Source organism: Triturus cristatus, chromosome 6, assembly GCF_964204655.1.
Source record: "Triturus cristatus chromosome 6, aTriCri1.1, whole genome shotgun sequence".
NCBI lineage: Eukaryota > Metazoa > Chordata > Amphibia > Caudata > Salamandridae > Triturus > Triturus cristatus.
The window spans coordinates 1,548,865,159-1,548,878,679 of NC_140589.1; the positions used below are offsets into that span (position 1 = coordinate 1,548,865,159).

Genomic DNA, 13,521 nt, shown 5'->3' on the forward strand with positions numbered 1-13,521 from the left:
GTAATTTTAGCAATGTCTTGTATTGTATAATTTGGTGGCATAGGTAAATCAGGAGACAAAGCAAAGACCAGCTGTTAAAATCCCTGTAGGATCACGTTGCATGTGGCCTTCACCACCACCAATAGACACTGACACCGACACTTCATTCGTACTACGACTTTAATGTCTTGTGGCTCATCTAAATAGTTGTGCATTTAGAGGTAGTGGAAATATTTTACTATTTTCTTTTCTTGCTGAATTCTGTTTTCGTCGTGTCCTTTGTGCATTGGCTTTTTGTTTCTGCTGTTCATCTGAACTATTGTTTCTCTCCGGCGCACTGAGGTCGCGCGACACAGGGAACCAGCCACTCATTGCCTGCCGCTAATGAGAATTGCACAGATCATTTCTCAAGCCACAAGCTGAAAGCGCAGCCTCTTATGTCTAATGCTGATCACTTACGATGCATTTACATGCAAGAATACTTTATGTGAAATATTGCCTTCTATTACCATATTCCAATGCATTGTTTTGCCATCCTTCATTTTTTTTGTATCACATAAAAATTATAACAGGCCTCTCTAGTAAAACTAATGTGAGTATTTATTTTAAACCAATAAATGCGGCTTACTTCTTGCATCCCTGAATTAGTTTACGCGGTTATGCTTTTACCATAGCATGAGTCTTTTAAATGTGGCAATCTATATTCCTTCAATGTCAGTGGAGGTTTTATTTTAAAATAATTTGGCACCCTGAGCCACTGAGTGTTAACCCACCTGGTTCCTTCCTCTACACAACTTCACGTTATCTTCCAATGGCAAATTCTCTATTGGCCCGTACTTTGGCTAGCGGTTTTTGTACCTTGCTGGTGACCCAAATGTAAGAAAATAGCATTAATAATAAGGTTTTATGTGTAGACCGCATGTTTGCTTTAGTTGAATGACTTTGGAAGAGAAGATATGAAAAGAGAAACTAGCTGTGTGCATTCATTAGAACAAGCAATCTCAATACAGAGTCTGCTCTTTTGTCCTCTATCACGCCTGGACAGAACCCATGTCACCCTAAAATGACTTATTACTTTCTTCTTACATTACTTACAGTAATTCCTTAAGTCATGATGGCCAACACTGCTTCTCACTAACCCAAATGCTACACATTCGAAGCACGGCTCTTCCTCCGGCATGCCCCTAACATAGGCTGCTAACACCTTTTGGGTATATTCAGCATATTACCATAAACCTTAACATACCTTATCAAAACTCATTGTGCTCTTAGATGGAAGGTGCCAGTTAGCTGTCCTTTCAGGACATCAGTTTCTCTTTTAAGTATTTTTTCCGGTTAGATGTTCTTTCCTAGTGTTTATCAGTTAGTTGTTCTTCTAGGGTATGGTTCAGCGGGATATTCTCTTAGATTATCTGGTTTATAGTTGTTCATTCAGGGTGTGGGTCAGTTAGTTGATCTTTTACGCATGCTTATCAGTTAGTTCATTCAAGGTATGGTCTAGTTCAGGCTCCTCCAAGCTCGTAAGCTACTGGTAGCTCTCAAGCTACCTTTAAATAGCTCTCCGGTGTGCAGCCCTGCCTACTAAATTAGAAGCTTTTAATTGGTTGAATTATATGGTAATGTAATAATTAATTAATGCATGAGTGTCAAAGCTGTGTATTCCAGCCAAACGTGTGTATTTTCAGAACTCTTACACTGAGGTTTGTAGAAAAATGGCTGAATTTCCAAAATATTGTTTGAACTTTTTTTTTGAGTGATTAATAATGTGGGGATACTTATTACTAATATTCTTACTTTCATGCTTGGGTTTTGCTGCGGTTGATGTTTTATATTCCATACTAACATAGTCTTTTTTTTTTTTACAATCCTGCTGGCAGCCATGTCTGATGCACTGAGGGGATCACCGCTAGTAATCTTGCATACGGTGGCCACTAATGTAATCTCATCTAATGTGGTCACTATTACAACACTAGTAATCATAGCAGCTCACAATGATTTTTATTGCACATAAGTAGAAGGTTGGAGACCCCTGGACTTCTTACTTGATCTCACATGGGTATTTATCAGTTAGTCGTTCATTCCGTTATGGCTCTATGAACTGATCGTGAAACTAGACTTTTGATGTCACTATTAAGGAGTAGCTGTGTTTTTGAACCCTTTTGTACTATTCGATAAATAGTTACATAAAAATGTAAACTGCTAATGCACATGTTGCAGAAGAAATAATCATTTCATTAATTAAATGAGAATGCCACATGGAAACACCCAACACACACTACGCGAAGCTGCCCCATGTGTTAGTACAAGAGGATCCTCGTGTGTTTTCTTTACATTTTCTAACAAGTCCAGAAAACAAATGTGTTATCATTTTCTGAAGTCAATTTTGGCAAGTGATGGTGCAAGATAACATTTCAAATTTCAGACACTTGCTCTAAAAAAAGAACATATGTACCAAAACAGGAGTACACTGTACACCAGAAGACCTAATAAATAATATTATAATATGTAGGTTAATATTTTAGCATCATAGCTCACAAGGCTTGCATTGTCTTCTCTGTGAAGACACTATAGTGATGGACACCTCACCCAGGTTCACATGTTTATTTATTCATGAAATCTGTCTGAGTAAAACATTTATAAGGTGCGAACAAAAGCCAAAGATATCTGGCTGTTGTGCATAAAGTTCCAAAAGAGGACAAGACAAAATCAAAAGTTAAAAAGCTAGGAGAGTGGCAGTCTTCTGAAACATAATGGGATAAGGTTACTAAAAATAAATGCTCCTACAAAGCGACTGTCTTTGAAATTGCTATAGAATTACTACCCGCTTGGGAGTGGTGTCAATACTGCCATAGCAGATGCCGCTTTCTCTGAAGTGGCAGGCCATTTCGGAACCTCAAGATTATTCGGAGAATTATCTTTTACACTCAGTGGACCCAGATAGCACAAACTGCTTGTTTCTGGGTTGAATGCACATAAAGAGGGAACCCCCTGCACCAATAAAAAGTTCCTGAGGCAGGGAAAAGAGACAACAATAGTGTAAATCCTCAGGCAACTATCTTTTATATCATACACAATTATTCATAATGATCCGAGCTCATAACCACGTAAATATAGAAAAATATTAAACATATTTTCTTATCAATAATGTAGTCAACATATCATCATATTTACAAAAATATAAATAGATATTACTATAAAACAGTGATATCAATTAATTCACTCCTCTCATCCCATACTCATCTGCACCGTCACTCATTAATCATACATACAAAAAAAACCTGTATGTCATATTATTTCAGTTCATATCCTATCATGTGTCTTGTATATATACAGATTATTATAAACATCTAGGATGACCATAAAGACATATGGTTACTTTCTGATATAATTTCACAGTGTAATTGCAAGGCAGTATACTGAGCAACACAAGAAATCCAAAGACATGAGGGGGTGGGAATATTTACCCTGGGTACTAGTTTGGGGCCTATTAGGGAACTCCTTTGCTTTACCCTTGTCCCCCCACTCATCTGCTGGGGACACCTTGTTTCTTGGGAAATGCATATCAGCACGGAACATTAACATACCAGCATACCATTTCTCGTAAATGCTAAGACTGTAAGACTGTTGTTACCCCAGCCCCTCAGACCGCCTTGAAAGTATCCTCATTCATGCCACCTCTCACCAGCCATACTAACTTCAGTCTGATGCTGGGGTGCAGAGCATCCCAAAAGTATTCTTGAAACTTTGTTGGGCACAGTTCACAAGTTCACTCTGCTTTCAAATGAGCTCTGAGGCCACTCCAACCCAACCCAACCTGCCTCACAGCTCCCCTCCCTGTGAATGAACAGGGAATGGGTGTGCTCATTGACCCCACATAGTTACCCTGCCACTTTCTGACCTTGCAGCAGCTCCTGAGACTTCTGAACACTCCTCTCCTCCTTTGTTCTTGTGACCCCTTCTCAGCTATTGGCCTTTTATGGACACGGTGATGGAGGAGGAGAGCAGTCTTCACAGTCAAAGCCAATTAGAGAAGACCTATTTAGGTTTGTCAGTATTTTTCAGTTTCTATTTATATATAAAGACAAAGGAAAAGAGTGTTCTATCTGTATGTATCTGTAAAAATCAGTTAAAACAGAAAGCCTTGAGCCTTAATTGTGAGTAATGATTGAATCAGTGATCAGCACCTCCTTTTAATACTGCTATATCTCTGAACATTGAATCACTTTCATCCTTTGGAAGATGACTTGGTAATAGCCACAATTACCAATAATACCAGACTTGACTGGGCTCATTTCACGCAAAATTCGGTGTTTTTATGTTATAGTATTTCTCTAACGTTTTTTGTTCCATAACATTTGGGTTTTTTTGTGTATTAGTTTTAGCTGTTACGTAATGAAAGGTATTTTATTTATACTATATGGGATTCCCTCAGGTTAAGGGACACTTTAAAATCAGCTGCCTGGGTTCTCTGAGATCTTGTCATAACTTAACTGTGCCTACTCAGTCAGTGCCCCGTTGACAGTTTGCACTGACTTGGAACAGTGGATTAAAGTAAACCTTAATAAAACAACATCTTGGTGTGTTGTGTAGCTCCTGAAAACAATTTGATAGGCAAAACCAGGGTACTTCATGAGTATACAAGTTGGAAACAATTTGCATGTGTACCTTGTTGATTAGCCTTGTATCTCATCACAGATCCTGATGCAAACATACTTTCCTCACAGTTTTACTTGCCCTTATTATGGCTCCTACATCCATCATCTCTACTGTATGGAAGAGTGATGTTGCTGCCACTAAAAGGAAATCCCTTCCTATAGTGAGCTGTAGGGGTTGTTCGAAGAACACAACATTTCGTGTGATATGTGGGCCGATTGTTACTTGTGTGCTACTCTCGGAGGGGTCAAAAGGACCAGAGAGTTAAAATTCAATAGATGGGTCTATATTATTTTTACTTTTTCCTGACATCCTTCATGCAAACTAAAAGCATAGGTGTCATGCATCATCATTGCAAGGGTGACTCCTGGACCAGAGAACGTCTGGTCTTTAACACCAGGGCGTCTTTCAATAAGCTTTGCATTACCCACATACAGATCATTGTAAATATTTCTAGGTAACTCTGCAGCAAAATAAAACACTGCTTCTCTGGCTATTATTCCCCTTCTGTGGCATTAAGAGGGGAGGCAGGTCAGGGATTCCAGAGATGGAGCACACACCCTTCTAGTTCTGGCCCTCCTGAAAGAAACTGAAAATGCATCTCTTCTAACTTGGGGCCACCACTTTCCTAGCCAGGAAGCCCCGAAGGTGCAACTCAAGTCTCCCCTTTGACCTATGTATTTAATCAGTGTAGACTGTGTGAACAGATTTCCCATTGTTGAAGCCTAGACTTCCGAACTACACTAGTACACACACACACTTCCAGATTTTCTTTTTATGTCCCTTTGGCGATATCTTTCCTGTCTCTTGACAGAAGGTTTCCTGTCGCCAGATGTAAAATGCCCTATGGGTTGTAAGTTAAGCCAAAGTCAAGGGAAGTAAGTTGAGCCGCAGCAAACTCACTGTGACTGATCATGGAAGATAAGTCGGCTCACAAAGTATCGAAACAAACAAGCATCTGTCATTCATTTGCATGGCGGGCTTTTGATACAAGGCCTGTGGGGTCTTCAGAAAGCTTCCGAAGCAGCAGGAGAGGCATCATACATCACTGGCACACCACTCTTCATCCTCTATAATATTTTCTCCAGCTATCCAATGATAATGCAGATTTTGCTCATTCATACCCACTCCTTGAAAATCGATTTTATCCATGTTTTCATTGGATTACTTGAAAATTGAAGCAATCTGGCAGTGGTCAGTGGGAAACAGAGCTTGGCACATTTGTGCACAGAGAATACATTTTATTCTAGCCCACGCTGATGTGCTCGAACACGCTCTCTGTACCTTACCTTTCAAGTGTTCCCTCAAGTATTGTTGAATTTGATATGAAATGATGTGTTCATTGAACCAATACCAAACGTAATGAAATCATATTAGACTTCATGTTATGTCATGCTTTTGTACAGGTGTATTTCTCAAAGGTTAAATGTAGTATAGCTGCTCTGCACGTCATTAGTAGGACAGCTAAGGTGGCTTCTGGGAAATGGGGCACAAGTATCACAGAGCCCTTGCCACTTTTAATCAGTGGAGCTTGACTAGAAACATAATAAGATGTAAACAACATATGCCATAATAAATGGTGGCATGCGTCTGCTAAAAGCAATACTCCATACAGTTTTGTTTTTAGTTCTGGTTACTTTATTGTTGATCTCCACATCATTTGACACTTTGATAGAAGATTCAGCATTCAATCATCAGAACATAAATGTGTATGTTTAACAGCTCCACCAACACGTGTTACGTGTAGGCCCCGCTTTTTCAAGGCTGTAAAAGGACATAAACCAATGACAATCACTAACAATTTCAAGATCTCAAAAAATTCAAAACACTTCGTTTAAACAATCGTATTACAAATTAGTTAAAAACTATTTATGCCACGTTGTATGAGTCTGAAGTTATTACTACTGGTCATGTAGTTCATCAAAGAAGAGCTGCCATCGGAAAACAGAGAATTTCATTCTGTGTCAATCATGTATGCCACACTTAGTTCGTTATATTCGATAAATATTTATATTGATACTATTTATTACACACCTATTTTTTTCTCAAATATTTTACTGCTGTTTTTTTTCAAAATCAACATGCGTATCGATTTGTAGCCACGTATAAGGATCTTAACCTTATTCAAAAATATTCATTAAAAATACTCGTTCATTTTCCAAAACATTATTCTCCAAAATTATTTTTGTCGCTTTCAAACGTACACAATTCTTCGGCTGGTAGGACTGATTGATAACTTAAACATATGTTGAAATGAGAGTTTTGGACTCGCATACTGTCACAGGTGTTCCCCTTGGCAGGGTGAAGTGTGGAGCAGAGGGCTGTTTTGCAGGAAAGGTGGGCCAATGGCTTATCCGCTCACCTGGCCCCCGAGGCAGCACGCAATTTCCTTGGACGAGTTTTAATATTAGAATATTTAAACCAGTCTTGCTATTTTTAGCTTATGCGTTTTGAAACGTGTACTGTAACAGGAAATGCTTTGCCCCATTTTTTCCTGAAAATGGTCTGGTGCACAACCCTCCTCCCTAAACTCAGTAGAGGTGGTTGAGGGCGCCCATTGTTCTCACTCACTCACACCGCGCAGTCTTGGACTTGTCTTGAAATATTGCTATGGGCTGGGGCTGTTTTTAGATCTCAGTCCAACCTTAATGTAAAAGTACAGATCATGGCATAGTTATCAAGAGTGCAGCAAGTACAGTGACACCGGGGACCTCCAGTGTGAAGTCCCCTGTACACCCCACTGGTAGGTGTTTTGCACTCCCTAATTGGGGACTTGTGGTCCAGTGTTCTTTGCTTCTTCACCTCTGGGGCTCTTGTCACTTCTGCTGCATGACTGTAGCAAGTTGACGTACTTTGTGCCAGCTGCTTTCCACCTTTCTTCATTAAGACAATCAGGCCTTACTGTGATGGGACACCATAGTGTATTATGGACAACACCAGACGAATTACACGCAGACAACTTTGCTTTCAGCAAAACCCCTCCTTGTGTTTCTTTCTCAAGTCTTTCTTTTTGTAAATGTACTTAGGTGTTGTGTTTCCAGATACTGTTTTTTTAAAATATTTATTTAAGGGAGGAAATAGAGCTTGCCATATACCAGGGTTAACACTATAGTTTCAGGGCTCACAGTAATTAAAGCTAGAACCTCAAATTATAATAAAATAGATAAAAGTTGTACATATCAATATATAGGAACGTGTAAAAGGAGGAGAAGAGTTCCCTCTTGTGGCATTAATTGGTCTTTGTAGATGTATTATTTAGAACTGACTGATTTAGGAAACTATTTTCTGCATTTACCTGCAATGGATTTTCATGCAGTGAAAAAGATGGTGATGGGGTCTCTTACACTTTCAGACTTTTGTGATTTTCCTGCAGAAGCTTAGTGAAGTAAAGGTCAGGTTGTATTGTCTTGACCTAGAACTGCTTGCTTTCGCAGAAATTGTGGCATGAAGCAAAAGCAGAGAATGCTATTTGGTGCAGGTGATGTGGAAGAGCACAGTTAAGTGGGCAGGGCAGGGAGTTGTTACAAATATTGGCAGTTGAGCAAAACTGTGAGCGTTTTCTGGAAGAAAGGTTCTATTGGATAATCCCGATGGTGCTGAGCCTTACTCTCCGGGCAAGTTCAGTGGCGGCTGCCTCTGAACGGGGGTGGTGAGTTGGGTGGGTTGAGATGGTAGGTGAAAAAAACAACTTACATTCTCTGCTGCCGCTGCATGCCTCTCCAGCTGGCGCATGCCTCTCTTACGTCTGCTGGCAGCACCGGAAGCAGCTAAGCTTCCTGACTCTTCCAGCCAATCACGACGCTGCCTGAGCAGCATTGTGATTGGTCTGAGTGGCCTGTTTGACGGCTCAGGCAGTGCCTGGGGAGGCTGGGCATGTTCTCCACGGGGCTGTGCAACTCAGCCCAATGGAGAGCATGCCAAGTGCGCATGATGGTTTGGCCGGCCCTAGAGGGCCGGTCAAGCCGTCATGCGCACGTAGGGAGTGAGTGCAAACACTCCTGCTCCCTCTGCGGGGAGCCAGCCCCACCTTGCCCGACCTGGCTAGAGCAAATAAAAATAAATTCATAATAACTTCTTGTTATTATAATTTGTTTTTCTTTTGCACTGCTCAAGGAGCAGTGGGGCGACGCTCCTCTGCCTTAGCGGAGGAGCCACCACTGGGCAAGCTGGACATATTTTTGAAGCTTGAAACTAAGGCGTTTTAGTGGCTGGGTTCCACAATATGAGGGCTGAGCTGCTATGTAGAGAAGGTAATGAAAGCAGGGGGTGTGGCTTCTGGGTGTCGATATGTTTTTTCTAGGTGTAGTGGTATCTCTTGTAAGATCCATTTTTGAATGACAAACACTTGATGCAGGATCTTTCCTCAAGTGGGTGCCAGAGAAAATCTCTTTCAGAATGATGTGATTTGGGAAAACGTGCTGAAATATATCCCTAGCTTGTAGTGCTTAATTTGTCGTAGAATAAGTGCCGGGGCCTAAAGTTTTGTTCAGAAGCCTGCGGGTGGCACTATTGAATATTAGGGGTGCTGAATACCAAGGCTGATAGTCTTGATCCCACCCCATGCCTCTTTCAAACATCACCCTTAACTCCACCCCATGCCTCTTTCAACCCCCACTAGACACTCCCCACTCTTTTATCTCACTCTTTCATGTTCTTATACATCCCTACCTTCTTTCTATGTCACTGTTTTCCATCTTTCTATTCATCCTTCTTTCCCCCTTTTTTTCTCTCTCTTGCTGTGGCTCAAAGTTTGGCGCAGAACAATGGTTGCAGTTGGGCCCCTGTTACAACCAGTGTCACATTAAGCACTGCTGGCTTGACTTTGTTGCTTAAAGTCACCCTCACAGTGGTAAAGGTAGAGTGAAAGAAACCAACCAAAAGGGAGCTACCATAGTTGTACTTATGGAGAACTAGAACTTGGACCATCTATCTAAATATGTGTTGTGGGAACAATTTGTTCACTATGTGAAGCAGAAATATCGAACAGACTATTGGTTTAGTCCAGAAGCTAGTGGTTTTCGTGGGGGACTTTTTGGGTATTTGTAAATGACTGTGAGCTTTGAGTTTTATTGAAGCTGTCAGATACAGAAATATGTATTTACTTCTAGTGGGCTTCTGTCCCAGTCCTCTTGGTACAATGAGGCGCGTTCTGCACCCACCATACTAGGTCAGAGTTTCTACATATGTTTCAATATTTGTGTAGATGGTTGAGGTTGATAGCCAATAGACTAAGCATGTTTTGGAAAGGCTCGTGCATAATGGCCGAACGAAAAAAAAGTTCTTGCAGGGGTGTTAGTGGAGGGGAGGGGGACGGGGCACATAAAGTGCATGGCTCATTAAAATCCCTATGGTATTTTCTTCCCTCCAGAAAAGCAAACAGATTTTTAGTGAATGGTTTAGTGAAAGTTCGTCCAGTAGCTTTTGACAAATTTGAAAGACAAAAATGTAGAACTGTGTGGGCGTAACATAATTCTCCCTTCAATGGCCATTTCACCTTCCCACAGGAAAAATGAGTGGTTGAGAATAAAACATAATTTTTGCTTCAACCATCATTTTCTAATTTACAAACCTTAATGTTAAATAAAATACATTTTTGGGAAGCTTGGACATGTCCTTCATCCCAGGCAATGCATGGCAACACCCATAGGACTAGAAAATCCAATTTTCCAGGAACAAATAACTACATTTGGCTTTGGGGTCAGCAATCTCATATTTAGGCTCACAGATCAATGTGCATAGCATTACCTTCCATGCCTGACTTGAGTTAGAAGGTATTAACACCCTATAAGCAATACCCCTGACTGGACTCTGAACTTGACTATTGCCTTAATTCTGCATTGTTCTTAGTCAGTACTGTGTGTACAGGGCAATGTGCATTTCAAGCATCCCCACGCCATTTGGTTACATGAATAACTTCAAGGCAATAAAAAAGTGTTTACATCAAACCAAAAAAAGGCTTGTTTTGACTAAAGTTACATTTTCATACTAATTTATGTGTATATTGTCGATTGTGATATAATGAAAAAATGAGAAATTCTGCTTTTTTGGCGATTTTAATGTTGCCGCCTCTTAACCCATCTACATGAGCTTTAAGGCAAATAAACCTAACTGACTAGGCCAAGTGTCACCTACACCAAAGTTATCAACAATCCAAACTTTCCATCTGATATCACACATCGAACTTCTAAACATATGCATAAACACATACATACTTTTGCACAATGGCCATTCTGTGCTCCCTTGCACTCATACATTTACAACTGGACAAGCAAGTTTTAAGGGCATAGAGTTTTCCCATACTTCAGGAGGTACAGGATTGGTATTCACTTGGAAAATGAGTTTCCACTGCCATTCAGACCCTAATACTGCAGCATCTCGATGCTGCAATGTGCTGCTCCCTGGCCTCCCAGACCCCACACTGCCCCTCCTCATGTGGATCTTACATACTGCAGCACACCTCATCAAAGGACTGATAAAATATTACCACATCACTTCACCCTGATGGAACTCTACTGGCTGCACTTGCCAGCAATCACCATCTTCAAAACAAGCTACATCTGTTAAGAACCATCACAACTGACACCCCTGACTATCAGCTGACAAGCAGTCAATCAGCAGTGGCTCTCTGCACACCCACTGCTAAGACATCAGCAGACTGGAGACGAAAAGTGCAAAAATGAAAAAAAAACAAAGCAACTCGTCTTCTACATTTATGCACTCAGGATCTGAAACAGCATCCTATATCCATTAGGACCCCAAATTTAGAAACGGGGTGAAGACACACTTATTTAGAGACCACTACACCATACTGTAGTAAAAATAAAACTTGTCTCTTGCAAACGAGCTCACTTTCCAGTCACACGTTGACTGTACCATTGTCTTGGACTCTGTCCAATATTCTGCTGCCTTTCAGCCAAGTTCTTGCTATATACATATCACAAACATATATGTGAAGCAATAAATAAATGTAATATGCCATATTTTCCATATATAAGGTAAGAATTCAGGCATACACCAGATAATCTTTGATAATGACAGATTTATCTACTGTACAGCTAGGGTTTCTGGCAGTAGAGTTCAGTGGCGGCTCCTTCGCTATGGCGGAGGAGCGTCGCCCCACTGCTCAAAAGGGAAAATAAAATGATAATATCATATTGTTATTATCATTTTATTTTCTCTCTTTCAGTCAGTGTTGGGGCGGGGCTGGCCAGGGGAGGAGTGGTTTGCACTCCCAAAGTGCACATGAACTGTTTGGCTGGCCCTCTTTGGCAAACCAAACAGTCAATGCGCACTTTGCATGTTCCTACCAGCCCGCATTACACAGCCTGGTCAGGAACATGCAGAGGCTCCCTGTTCCAGTCTGAGCGCCGATCCACGGCGCTCAGACCAATCACAACGCTGCATTGCAGTGTTGTGATTGGCTCAGGGGAGCTTGTCTGCCGGGTGCTTCCTGCTGCTGCAGGCCAGAACAGGAAGATTATGAGGCTAGGGGAGAGGTGGTGGCTGGCTGTAAGGTAAGTCCTCTTTTTTTGTATTATGTTCCTCCCCCCTAACCCCGACCCGCCCTCCCACCCCCATCCGGTAGAAGCCACTACTGGTAGAGTTGGGAGTTGGCATTTGTTATGAGTCAAAAGCATTTGCCTAAGCCTGTAGAGGTGCCCTGTTAATTTGTGAAAAATGCCCAATATAGGAAAGAGGAGGCATTGAATACAGTTGATCTGTAGGTTTTAATGAGCATATTGTTCAGTGAACAAAAGGCACTAGTAAGGCTTACTGCGCTTGGATCTTCTGTTGTGCGCATAGTGAAAGCATCATACAGAGGAGCCACAGCAAACACTGTTGTTAAAGTAAATACTGTATGTCTTCTTGAAATGCAATCAAAAAAGGCATATTTATTTACAACCACAGAGGGTGTGACACAGTCCCTGAAACCCTTAAGGGTAGAGGGACCCCCCAATCTTATAAGGGGTCCCCCAATCGTATAGGGGGTCCTCAACCCCTCAATGGGGCCCCATTGAGTCTATATTTATGAGATTTGGGAGACTCAGGGACCCTCCTTCACATTCTGTAGTAGGCCCCATCATTTTTAGGTCTCGCCTGAGCCAGCGCATGCGCTGCTCTGACGAGACATTTATTGAGTGGGCTTTAAAAAGCCAACCTCAGCTTTTTGTGTGGCATAGAGCGTGTGGTTACGCGCATTCCTCGCATCGCTCGATCAGGCACCATCTGGATTTCCTCTCGCTTGTTCTCCCAAGCGCGCGCTTCAATGCTCCTCTCCCTCCCCACCACAGAGCGCGTCTCGCGGCAGCGTGTCTTGCTTGCTTTGATTTAAGCTTGTTACCATTTGTGACTTGCATGCTCGTTGAGGCCGCTCTGGTTTCCTCTCCTCGCTTCAACCGCCCCCCGCCACAGAGCACACATGTACAGCAGGCAGGACCGCTGCACCGCAAAAACCTTATGTGACTCACTCGTTGTGACAGCTCTGGTTTCCTCTCCACGTTTCAACCGCCCCCCCCCCCACCACAGAGCACACATGTACAGCAGGCAGGACCGCTGCGCCGCAAAAACATCATGTGACTCATATCGCGCTTTTACTTTCACAATGGACGCACCCTTTCCCTTAATGAGGCAGCAACGCGTCTTCAATCCTCACTGCTCCTCCCTCCCGCAGCATTTAGATCACATACATGCGCTTTATTTCTTGCAGAAGCACTTCACATGCGCCTTTAGCTCCCAGTCCAGTTATCCTGCTCCATCATGGCCTCCGCCATACTGTGTTTACTGACACTCAGCTGATGTGTCCGGTCTCTCTTTTCAGGTTTCTTCATCTTGTCGCTAATTAACTCCACATTGCAATCAGTAACCTCGTTGCGCTGTTATTTATGTGTA

At 41.9% G+C, this 13,521-nt stretch overlaps 1 protein-coding gene across 1 annotated transcript in view; it reads left to right on the plus strand.

The window, feature by feature from the left end:
• LOC146821651 (uncharacterized) overlaps nt 1–13,521 on the plus strand; it is a 2,850,214-nt gene that overhangs the window by 1,341,714 nt on the left and 1,494,979 nt on the right. The gene's annotated exons all lie outside the window — the stretch shown is intronic.